The sequence below is a fragment of the Aquarana catesbeiana genome, linkage group LG09, assembly GCF_042186555.1.
Source record: "Aquarana catesbeiana isolate 2022-GZ linkage group LG09, ASM4218655v1, whole genome shotgun sequence".
Taxonomy (NCBI): Eukaryota; Metazoa; Chordata; class Amphibia; order Anura; family Ranidae; genus Aquarana; species Aquarana catesbeiana.
The window spans coordinates 121328826-121340736 of record NC_133332.1 but is presented as its reverse complement, the minus strand read 5'-3'; positions in this window follow the sequence as shown (position 1 = coordinate 121340736).

Sequence of the window (11911 nt, the reverse complement as noted above, 5' to 3'; positions counted from 1 at the left end):
TCTGTTGTACTATGTATAGAATGCACATAGACTCTCGGCTCAGATGCAATCAGGGCAGCCATCAGACATTTTTGGGCCCCTTACACAGCTTTAGGCTCCCCCCCCCCCCCCCCAAGCCTTGCCACCAACATTTCCCAGGGCCTGCCCACTGGCCATCTCACCAAATCCGCACTCTCCTTCACACCGGTATGCACCCAGCCCCCCTCCCACCTATACACCCTCAGCCCCCTCACACCTGTACACACTCAGAACCTCCTTCACAACTGCATATATGTCAGCCCCCCTCACTCCTGTACACACGGTATGCATCAGCCCCTCTCCTCACACCTGTACACACTCAGCCCCCGCTCACACCTGTACACACTCAGACCCACCCCCACATACCAGTATATATGTCAGCCCCCCTCACACCTGTATGAATATCAACCTCCTCTCACTTGTGTATATACTGTATGGCAGGCCCCCCTCACACCTGTATATATGTCATTCCTCTCACTCCTGTATATATGTCAGCCCCCCTCACTCCTATATATATGTCAGCCCCCCTCACACCTGTATATATGTCAGCCCCTCACTCCTGTATATATGTCAGCCCCCCTCACTCCTATATATATGTCAGCCTCCCTCACCCCTATATATATGTCAGCCCCCCTCCTCACACCTGTATATATGCCAGCCCCCCGTACTCCTGGGTATATATGTCAACCCCCTCACACCTGTATATATGTCAGTCCCCCACACACCTGTATATATGTCAGTCAGCCCCCTCACTCCTGTATATATGTCAGCCCCCTACATATACACATCTGTAAACACACAAAGCTCTGGCCCCTCCCTGTACACAAACAGCCACCTCCCTTTTCTTCACAGCCCCTACTTGTAAAGGAGGTCTTCCAACCCAGTCCTAGCTCTTGTTTCCACAAAGCTGACATGTTGCTGAGACACAGAAAAGCTGCAGCCTATTACAGTACATAGCACAGTACAGGCAGCTCACATGAGGGGTGCTCATGCACATAGTAGCCAGAGGTAGCAGTAAAGAGCTTGATGTCTGAGCTCAAGGACACAGAGAGCAGCAGAGGCTGCCGAGATCATTTCTGCAGTGCAGAACACAGCTTCCCGTCACCCGCTCCTACTTTTTCCTGGCCTGACCTGGCCCCTCCAGACTCTCGGGCCCCTTACAATTGTATTGGCTGTCCCCCCTGATGGCAGCCCTGGGTGCAATCAACAGTTTCGTGACAGGACAGATCTCACAGCACGAACGTTCCTGCATGCTTCTGGGCTGTTAATCCTGCCCTGCCAGCCCCCTTTCAGAGTCACCCAAGCAGTAACACTCAGCCAACTGTGGAACTGCCCATGCGCAGTTCCCAGCTGGCAGCACAACGGCCTGTTTACGGGGAATCAGAGCGGCCCGGGGGGGGGGGGGGGGGGCAATTGCATCCCTGCCCCTGGCCCAGTCTGCCCCTGCATGCAGCGTACTAGAAGATTGCTAAATTATGAATTAGCAGCACATACTTATTGATAACATCAATCCAACTGTGCGGAATCTGCACAATGACTATGAGAAATGATATGGTACACGTCAGTAGTGTATTTAGGTTTTGTGCTATCCTAGGCCTGACTAAACTCATGTACCCCCTAATTTAAATATGACCCACCATTTCCTGTCAAGGCCACACCCCTTGCTGTTTAAGACCTGCCTTGAAATTTTCGAGTGGAGACACTAGTTCTGAGGGCCAATGGATTCCCTTAATTTGCACAGATTTCCTCTCACTTCCTGTTTGGATATGGGGCAGGAAGTGAAGGGACAGGGATGGTAAAAAATAACCTGACAGGGGCTATAACCCTCCCTTACTCTATCCAAAATGAAAAAATAAAAAAGTGTTGCCTATAGTTCTACTTTAAGCACAAATTTCTGATAATTTTATGGAGAGGTCTAAGAAGATATAACTATGCCAATGGCGCAGCAGAAAACATAGCACCGTGAGGAAGGTTATGGTCCAGGATGATAGGACAGTCAAAATTAGAAGCAGCCCCCCAGCCCACCCCCCCCCCCCCCAGGTGCGGAATGCCGGCCGCCTGCATACCGGTAGCAGTGTGGCTGCTTTATGGGGGCGCTAGACCAATTTGCCTCTCAGTCCAGTCCACCCCATAAGACTGGTGCTAAACTAACAGTGTAGCGCAAGCCGGTGGGGACTCTTTCCGTGCTGCCCCCCTGCAAAGTGCTGCCTTAAGCCTGGGCCTTGTCGGCCTAGGCCAGGATACAGCGTTGGTACATGTGTCTACAAAGGTCATATAGTAGCATTTTTTTTTTTTTCAAATAACAATTTTATTATAGGTTTTAGTGATACAAGATAAAGGAACATGGAAGATCACAAACATTGTTCAGTGTATCCATATGTGGTATTAAACATGTGTTCTATATGACTTAGCTGGTATTAGTTCCTATGGTAAACAGGAAAGCAAATATGAACGTTCATTCAGATGCTGAGTTGTGTTCCAGTCTCCTTGACTGGAAAGGAACAAGAAACACAAAAAAAAAACAAATATTTGAAAAAGAAAACAAAGTTGTATGAACCAGTGGTATATGGGAATTGGGAATAGGATAGGAGGGAGGAAAAGAAAGGAGGGAAAAGAGAAGAAGAGCCTTCTGGTTGGTTTTATTACCTGGTCATGGTGGGTCCTCCCGGAGGTGCCACAGCTCCCAGACCTTGTTATCTGCCTCCAGCCTATCTTGGATTCTAGCTGTCATTTTCTCCATCAGTCCTACATCCTTAATTCTAGAGTAAAGATCTTCAGTAGAGGGTGGAGTAGTGCGTTTCCAATTGAGGGCTATAAGGCAGCGTGCTGCCGTGAGTATATGTTGTACTAATTTTTTATATGGTCTACAAATTTTTAGTGGTGATAAGCCCAATAGGAAAAATTTTGGAGTCACTTGGACTTCGACTTCTAAGAGGCGGGAAAGGAGGTGACGAACCATCTCCCAGTACTGAGCCAGTAGTGGGCAAGTCCAATACACATGTATAAGAGTGCCTTTAGCTTCCTGGCAGTGCCAGCATTTATCTGAGCTATTAGGGAAAATTGTGTGAAGCACATCTGGAGTCATGTACCAGAAGTAGAGAATTTTGTATGAGTTTTCTTTATATAGTGTATACATTGAGCTCTTCGCTGTCTGGTTCCATATTGCCTGCCACTGTGCTAATGGAAGTTCTTCCTCAAGGATCTTCTCCCATTTGAGCATGTAATAATGTTTACCTTGCTCTTCCAGGGAGATGGCATTCAGAATCTTATAGATTCCTGATATAAGTCCCTTCTGCGAATTACCTGCTAGAATGATGGTTTCAAACGGGGATGGAGGTGAAAATTGCAGGTTCGGGGCTATAGTTAGTGCATAATGTCGTATTTGTAGATATCCATAAAATGCTTGTCTTGGTAAATTGTGTTTGGCCTGCAAGTCTGAAAAGGACAGGAGCCTACGGGTTCTGGGATCTACTATACTCCCAAAATGGAACAAACTCCTAGAGGACCAGGGGTGTGACATCTGATGTGTGAGGCTATCTGGCACCTTGGGGTTACATACAAAAGAAGTCAGAGTCGATCTTTCCTGAGATTAGTTTATTAGAGTGAGCCAGTGTGCGCCAAGTCCGCTTTAACATGGACATGGGGACCAGGAGGCGCTCTGGAGCTACGTCCGCATCTGCATTCCATAGTAGGTTGTTCGGGTGTATTGGGGCTAGCCATAACTTTTCGATCTCTGTCCACTTATTTATGATTTTTGTGTAAACCATGATGCCACAGCTCTCAGCTGTGTAGCTTGGTAGTATTTAACGATATTCGGGAAAGCAAGACCCCCCTCACTGCGTGACGCCATCAACACCGTTTTAGAGATCCTATGTCTTTTGTAGTTCCATAAAAAGTGAAGTAAATCTGTTTGAAGCTTTTTCAGATGTTTAAGTGGTATGGGTATAGGGAGTGTTTGGAAAAGATATAGAAGCTTCGGGAGAATGGTCATTTTTATAGATGCAATTCGTCCTAGTAGGGAGATATGATGTTTTTTCCAGTGAAGTAATAGGGATCTAATTGTGCTAAAGAGAGGGGGAAAATTTTCTTGATACAAAGTAATTGTATAGTAATTTGTAATTATAGTTGGATTTTAAAAGTGCAATCTCAGCTTCAGGGATGTTAATGGGTAGAGCTTCTGACTTTGAGGCATTAATTTTGTATCCTGAAATGGCGCGGAATCGGTCCAACTCAGCGTGTAGATTCGGGAGGGAAATATGGGGTTGAGTCAGGGTGAGAATTATGTCATCGGCAAAGAGGGAAATCTTAAACTCCTTGTCTCTGACCGTTATTCCCCGTATGTTTAAATTATTCCTAATGGAGGCCGCTAAGGGTTCTACACATAGCGCGAACAACAAGGGCGATAGCGGGCATCCCTGCCTTGTGCCGTTTGATACTGTAAATGATGTTGAAAGTGCAAAAGGAGTCCTAACCTGTGAGGAAGGGTTAGAATATAGGTGTTTTATTGCCCGCAGAAAAAGGCCCTGGAAGCCCATGTGGGTCAACGTGGCGAACAGGAACGGCCACCCCAGACGATCAAAAGCTTTCTCAGCGTCTAAACTTAGTAGTATAGAGGGGGCGCCATCCCTGTTCGCCACCTCCACCAGATCTATCACTTTTCTAGTATTATCACTTGCTTGCCGCAATGGGACAAATCCTACCTGGTCTTTATGGATCAGTGATGGTAGAATCATGTTCAGGCGATTGGATAGAAGTTTAGTGAAGATTTTTAAGTCAGAATTTAACAACGCAATGGGCCTGTAATTTGCGCATAGGGAAGGATCTTTATCCGGTTTGGGAATCAGGGTGATGAAGGATTTCTGCATTTCCAGGGGAATGTGGGTGTCTTGAAGGAACGCATTAAACAGTCTGCGAAGATGGGGGAGCAATAGAGGAAGAAATGCTTTATAGTATTCGTACGGGAAACCGTCCGGGCCAGGGGCTTTATGGGACGCTAGGGTTTTAATAGTAAGTTCTATTTCCTCATCAGTAATCTGTGCATTAAGTGCTAACAGATCTGTTGGTTGGAGATGGGGAATTCCACTTTGTTCTAGATATTGTTTCATCGTATGGGTCAGGTCAGTAGAGGGAGGGTTACTGGGTATGTCAGGGTTGTTGTAGAGTTTTTTGTAGAAGTCCGCAAATGTGCGTGCGATGTCTTCAGGATGTGATAGTAACTGTCCCATTTTATTTTTAATTTGATTCGGAGATTGCATATGGGATCTCTCCCGTAATTTGTTAGCTAAAAGAGAGTGTGCCTTATTCCCCTTGTCATAGAACATTTGTTTCAGCCTAGTCAGAGCTTTCTCTACCTGTCCCATAGCTAGATCACAAAGAGTTGTGCGGAGATTAGTTATTTTCCTTAGGTTAGATATCGTAGGGTTTGTCTGGAGCTTATTTTCAAGTGTTCTGAGTTCATGTTCCGCCTTTACTTTGGCAGCTATGGTGTCTTTTTTTAATGATGATGAGGTCGCTATACATTTACCTCTAAGGACCGCCTTGTGGGCCTCCCAATGCATAGGGAGTGAAACTTCCTGATTGGAGTTTTCCAGAAAATAGAGCTTGAGCGTAGAGTTTAATTCTGCTAGGGTCGGTTGGTGTTGGAGGAAGAATGTGTTCAATCTCCAGTTATAGGGCCTACGGACAGGGGTGCCTAGGTCTAACGTGATTAAAATGGGAGCATGGTCCGACCATGAGTTGGGCATATTTGCGCCTTGCGTGTCAATTTTAGGGTGTAATTATTAACGAAAAAATAGTCAATGCGAGTGTGTGTGCAGTGGGGAGCCGAATAGAACGTATACTGTCGGCCTTGTGGACACAGAGCCCTCCATGCGTCAAAGAGCGCATACCGTCTAGTAATTTGCCTGAATAATCTCGAGTCTCTATGGGCCCTAGGTGAGGGAGCATGGGGGGCTATTGTCTGGCGGTCCGGAGTGATTGACTGAACAAGGTTAAAATCACCTCCTAAAATAAGGACCTTAGGAGTGGATCTGAAAATTCGAGAGAATACCTTGGACAGAAAGCTATGTTGTTTAGTATTGGGGGCATATAGTGCACACAACGTCACTTCTTGTGTTTGCCAGAGTCCTTGCAGAATAATGAAGTGGCCGTTAGGATCACAGTATTGGGTCACGCAGGTAAAGGGAGCCCCTCGTTTAAAAAGTATGGCCACTCCAGCCTTTTTACGACTACCCGATGCGATATATATTTGGGAGTAATATCTGGATGCAAATGCGAACGAGCCTTCCTTATTATAATGGGTCTCCTGGACCATAACAATATCAGCTCCCGATTGTCTAAACTCCCTCAGTGCCAGATGTCTTTTCCTAGTAGAGTTCAATCCGTGTACATTTAATGATAGTACCTTGGTCATAGTGGTGGTGGATAATTGTGTGAGAGTGGCGACTTGTCAAGTGTTGAGATCCCAGGTTCAGGGTAGGCACTCTCCGGGAGGAGACCAGGAAGCTTCATGCACATATTCATGCACGAAAGAAGATGGCTAGAAAGAAGGAAAGAGAGAGGGGACTAGGGAGGAGAGAGAGTTACAGTTAATGCACAAGAATAACACAAAGTCAACCTTGTTAACCATCTTTGAAATGCCAACAGGCCTAGACTAGAACAACTTTCCGCGTGAGCCCCCATCCCCACCCCAAATAGGGCGGACATAGAGGCACACCCAGGAGCCCATGTTCCGTCAACAGTAGTTCTCAAACTGTACACAGCCTAATACTATGCACCAGTATCTAACTAGAGTAAAATAAAAACAAAAAAGGGGGGGTGGTAGACAATGGCTTCAATGCCTTTCTACTCGGAGCTCATCTAAAACTAGCCCTTAGTAGTGAACTAAAGTTGGGCGTAGGGGTATGGTCAGGTGAGATGATCTAGGGACAATATACTAACTGCACAGTTCTATTTACTGAGCCTAAGTGCTCGAGTCTCTGAGCTGTATGCTGTTGTTGTAGATGCAGTTCAGCGGCCCTTATGCTTGGCGGGTTTACGTTGGGTATCAGAATTCCTAGGCCGATTGGATGTAGGCACCTTTTGCCAGGTAGTAGGTAGCGGTGGAGGAGTAGCAACTATGTCCCATTCTGGTAGTTGTGGAGTTGCTATTTCAAGAATGTCACAGAACGTACGAAGATCTTCTGGGTATCGTAATACAGCGGATTTACCCTGATGTTTTGCTGTGAGGCTAAAAGGAAAGCCCCATCTGTAGATAATGGCTTCTTTCTGCAATAGTTGTAGGAGAGGTTGAAGAAGCCTACGTTTTTGCAGGGTTATCCACGAAAGGTCCGGGTACAGTTGTATCTGGGTGTCCGCATAGGTTACTTTGCGTGCCAGGCGTGCCTGTCTCATAATTTCTTCTTTGAGAGTATAGGAGCTGATTCTGCATATAACGTCTCTTGGTTTGGAGTTAGCGCCTTTGGGCCTAAGTGCTCGGTGGGCTCTGTCAATTTCTATATGTTTAGTGGGGGGCTCCCCGATGAGAATGCTGAAGATAGATTGCAAAATTGTTTGCAGATCCTTTGTGTTTTCTGATTCCGGGATGCCTGTCACCCGTATGTTGTTACGGCGCCCCCTGTTGTCCAAATCTTCTACATGTCTCTGCATATCTCTTAGCATTGCTCTGTGATCTTCGCCCTTGAGTTGTGTTCTATGGACCGCTAGTTTGGTTTCTTGTATTTCCTCCTCGGCCATTTCCATTCTATCTGCCAAATGTTTAAGGCCCGTTTGAATTACTTGAATTTCCATGCGACATGTGGATTTCACGTCCTCGATTAGTTGTCTAAAGTCCTCCTTTGTAGGCATGGCTTGCAAATAAGTTTGCCATTGTTGAGGTATATGTGGGGGCATGTATGGATCCCTTGCTGGACTGTAGTGGTGATGAGGTGGGGATGATACACGTGGTGGAGAGTGTGGTGGTAAAGCACCTGCTTCCTGGTTAAACTGTACTCCAGTTGCTGGGGGGGTCCCATGAATCTGTGCACTCCCCTATTTGTTGCTGCTGTGAGAGGGGTCTGATGTTAAAGTCCTCTGCTGGGAGGGAGAATGAAGCACTTGCTTTCTGTGCATAAGATGGCATGGAAGTAGTAAGCTGCCTTGATACACTGGGATCTCTGGAGCAGGACAGTCTTTGCGCTTTGGGAGGGGGGGAAGTAATAACCACTGCCCAGGCTCCCTCGTTCAAGCCGTCATGGGATTGGTGTGCTCCAGCTTGTGGGCCTGCAGGGCTCGGCAGGGGAGGAAAATCTTGGGACAGGTCTGAGGAATTAGTGGACACAGGCTACATGCTTTGTGAGAGCGGCTCCGGAGCCGTTCTTAGAAGCCTCGGGAATGCCGCCGAGCACTGAGTGTAGTGCGTGGGGGAGGCGGGCGGCATGGTGGACCGGGACCCGTGTAGCTGCTCAATGGGGATGTCTGGATGTTGGTGGGGACTCACCATTCCCATGCCGATGTCGGTTGCTTGGGGAATCGCTGTGTCCCGCTGCGATCCCTCTAAGAGCTGTTGCTCGGTATAAGCTGGCTGTGGAGACTGGACTCCTCTGCGTGTGAGCTGGAGTGTCCAACGCCATATTGGCCTCCTCGCCCTGGGACATTCCGGGCTGTGTAAAGTAAGAACGGAGGTCCGTGGAGGCCCCTGGAGGGGGTAGGGATGATCCTCTAGGCTTGGAGGATCTAGTGGTCCTGGATTTGCCCATGTAGGTGCAGTGAAAATACCCCAAATATCGCCGTTTGTGCTGTGGGCTTAGAGAGCTGAGAGCTTAGGCTGCCATCAAGCTCGGCTTCCGGTCACGCCCCCTATAGTAACATTTTAACTTTCACCGATAGATAGGTGTTAAGACAGCCATCAAGCTTATTTCAGTTCAGACTAATGAAAAGGATCCTAAAATAAGTAAGTTGAACAACATGGACATATCTAGGGTGTCTGGTAGCTCCCTACAAATGAGGAAATGTGGGACAGTTTCTTAGATACACAACTTCAGGGAATACAGAGCAGTCACTCCGCAATGCTAAGGTCAGGGCCGGACTGGCCTACCTAGATACTGGGAAATTTCCCGGCAGGCCGGCTGCCCTGGGGCCACTTTGAGCGGCGGCTGCAGTGCTCCCCTCCCTCTGTCCTCCGGCTCCTCATCTTGTATGGCAAGGAGCTTAGTCTGTGTGTTCAAGGCGGTGCTGTAACAAGGTCCTGCCCCCCTAGATCGGCTTGTGTGATAGTCTTCTAGATGGAAAACTGATTGAATCAGTGTAGGGGGCGGGACCTTGTTACAGCACCGCCTTACACACAGACCCAGCTCTGTCCGTGCCATACATCGGCCACTGTGTGTGATCAAGGAAATGGTGAGGCTGCAATTGGTAGGCAGTAGGCACAGAGGCAGCAATGGCTGGCAGGCAGAGGCTGCAATGGTGGGCACACAGAGGCTGCAATGGCTGGCACACAAAGGCTGCAATGGCTGGCACACAGCGGCTGCAATGGTGGGCACACAGAGGCTGCAATGGCTGGCCCACAGAGGCTGCAATGGTGGGCACACAGAGGCTGTAATGGCTGGCACACAGAGGCTGCACTTGTGGGCACACAGAGGCTGCAATGGCTGGCACACAGAGGCTTTAATGGTGGGCACACAGAGGCTGCATTGGTGGGCCTACAGAGGCTGCATTGGTGGGCACAGTGAGGCTGCATTGATGGGCACAGCAAGGCTGCATTGATGGGCACAGCAAGGCTGCAATTATGGGCACAGTGAGGCTGCAATTATGGGCACAGTGAATTTGCAATAATGGGCACAGTGAGGCTGCATTGATGGACACCATAAAGCTGCATTTGATGGGCACCATAAAGCTGCATTTAATGGGCACAGTGAGGCTGAAATGATGGGCACAGTGAGGCTGAACTGATGGGCACTGATGAGGCTGTATTGATCTCTTGTACCATGTCTGCAGTCACTGGCCATCTCTTGTACCATGTCTGCAGTCTCTGGCCATCTCTTGTACTATGTCTGCAGTCTTTGACCATCTTTAGTATGATGTCCTCAGTCTCTAACATTCTCCTGTACCATGCCCGCAGCCTCTGACACCTACTGTATCATGCTTGCAGCCTCTGACCATCTCTTGTATCATGTCCGCAACATCTGACCATCTCTTGTATCCTGTTCTCAGTCTCTAGCCATCTCTTGTATCATGTCCTCAGTCTCTAACCATCTCTTGTACCATGTTCGCAACCTCTGACAATCTCTTGTCTTAGATCATGTCTGCAGTCTCTGAGGGGGAGTCTGGAGAGGAGTCAAGAATGGGAGTGCCGCCAGGATGGGGGTCATGGGAGAAGTAAGTGGTGTGGACTGTGGAGAGGAGACTATGGGATAAAACCAGAGTCACCAACCTGGAGCCGTCTAACTGAGCCCTGCACTGAGACAGCGCCGCCAGGCAAGTCTGAGGGGGGAGTGAATACAATAATATAATGGGGCACTGATATAAAGGCTTCCCCCTTATATCAGTAACCCCACTTCCCCTATTCTTTCTGTGGAAGGTGGTCTCTGGAAACCAGAGTCCCCCCCACGTTCCTGGGGTGCCCCTTGACGATGGACCAATTTTACCACTTTTAAGCCCTATGTGCTTTTATATCTGCCTTATATATATATGTATATATATATATATATATATATATATATATATATATATATATATACACGCTCTTCAAATGTGCTTTAAAATGCATTGTTTTCCCTTTCACGAACAAAGAAATAATGACGTTATGATGGTTTTGATGTTGGGCTGGTATAATAATGCTATGGATCTGGTATGACATTTTTTCCAGGGCTGGTTTTTATTCCCAGTCCGGCCCTGGCTAAGGTCCACTTATTATCAGATTTGCTTTAGAAACCAGGTTACACAGCCATCTGCGCAAGTTTTTCCTTTGTTATTTCAGCATTTAAACCTGTTATGAAATGAGAGCTTCACTATGCAACAGATCACCAATAATAGAAAGTAATAGTAATACTTACTATCCCACACTGTATAGTAGGCACCTCACCTATACTCATCCCCTACGCTGTATTGTAGGCACCTCACCTAATCTCATCGCCCCTTGTGTATAGTAGGCATTCTGCATATACTCCCTGCCCCCACTGTATATTTTGGGACCACAGTTATATTCACCTCCTATGATCTAATAGGCACCCCACTTATGCTTTAACCCACTGCTGTATATTGAGCACCCCACTTATACTCACCCCTATGCTCTCCATACTGTATACATACTTTTCAACTCTATATTCACTGGCTCCTGCTGTATAGTAGGCACCCCACCATTACTCACTCCCCTGCCTATACTTACCACCCCCAAACAATGTGCAGTGGGCAAGGCCTCTGATAGGGCAGTACAACCGGCCTTGTTGTACCAGGCCTGGCCCTATCAGCTACGTAGCGGGGCCCGGCCAGAATTGCAGCTCATTGCTGCATTAAATTAAAAAAATTAAAAATCTAGTTTGGTAAATGTCTTTCCCGCTCCTACTTGTTTATAGGGTTATATCATTTTCCTGGGCCCCATCAGGTCAACAGAGGGGCCCAGGTACGCAGGCCCAGGTACGCCCAGGTACGCTCATTTTCGGGGCGCATGTATATCATGCTAAAATAAAATTAAAAAGAAATGTAAACTGCCCCAGCGTCTTTGGGCTTATGCGTAATTGCGAACGCACACATTGGCACCGCACGCATGTGTAAACACCAACAAACCTGCATTTTGTTTTGAGCCAGGGTTAGGGGCAGGGACAGGGGTGAGGTCAAGGGAGTGGTTGATAGGGGCCCTGTGAAATAGGCTTTATGGGGCCCCATAAGTTCTAACAACGGCCCTGACACTGGGAACTCC